This window comes from Amphiura filiformis, chromosome 17 (genome assembly GCF_039555335.1).
Source record: "Amphiura filiformis chromosome 17, Afil_fr2py, whole genome shotgun sequence".
NCBI classification, from domain to species: domain Eukaryota; kingdom Metazoa; phylum Echinodermata; class Ophiuroidea; order Amphilepidida; family Amphiuridae; genus Amphiura; species Amphiura filiformis.
Genome location: NC_092644.1, coordinates 36,330,508 through 36,331,435, shown reverse-complemented (window position 1 = coordinate 36,331,435; position 928 = coordinate 36,330,508).

Sequence of the window (928 nt, the reverse complement as noted above, 5' to 3'; positions counted from 1 at the left end):
TATTTTTCACTCATTATAACAAAAATTATCTTATTTACTTTGTGTGTACAACTACAAATGTGTTAGAACACTTATGGAAAACGTACACTATGTTATGGCCTTATTTCCGTAATTTTTAACGTGATGAAATGAAGGTTTTGTTTGGTGTCAAGTCTATATTTTTTCCAAACACCTCAATCCTCCCCTTCCCCACCAATCAATGTTGATGTCACTATACTGGGCGCGCGTGATTTTTAATGTGATGAAATGAAGGTTTTGTTTGGTGTCAAGTCTATATTTTTTCCAAACACCTCAATCCTCCCCCTTCCCCACCAATCAATGTTGATGTCACTATACTAGGCGCGCGTGACCAAAAAAGTAGGACTCAACATTGATCGGGGGAGGGGGGACTCAACATTGATCGAGGGAGGGGGGGGGCTTATCTTGGCACTCACATAAAATTATTTGATTTTCCACCACATTATATAAGGGTACGGCCACTTCATGTATTCTACAGTGCGTTATGTGCATAGCATAGTCTATAAGTTGCTTAAAATGACGCTGTATTTCCAAAGAGTAGTGATTTAGTCGTCAGAAGTACATGACATTTGTATGAAATGATTTGTTTGAACATATTTACAGCATTAATCCCAAACCTTAACCATAATACGTATACCGTATTTTGTAACCCAAATCAAATTCTAAATTATACACCGTAAGACTTCTCCAAACGTATACCGGCCCATTTCATCGGCTGCCGAATTTGGCACCTTACTTGGTCCGGAGACTAAGTCCCAGACCCCAGGCTGCTTGGGTAGCAATGTTAACGCTTGCTCCACGGAGTCTAAGTTTTAAAGACTGAAATTCTATCGTGATCGACCAGTAATGAGCCGACGATCAGGTAAAAATTCTAAAAGCAGCGTGACTAGATATTTGCGTTAATTTCATG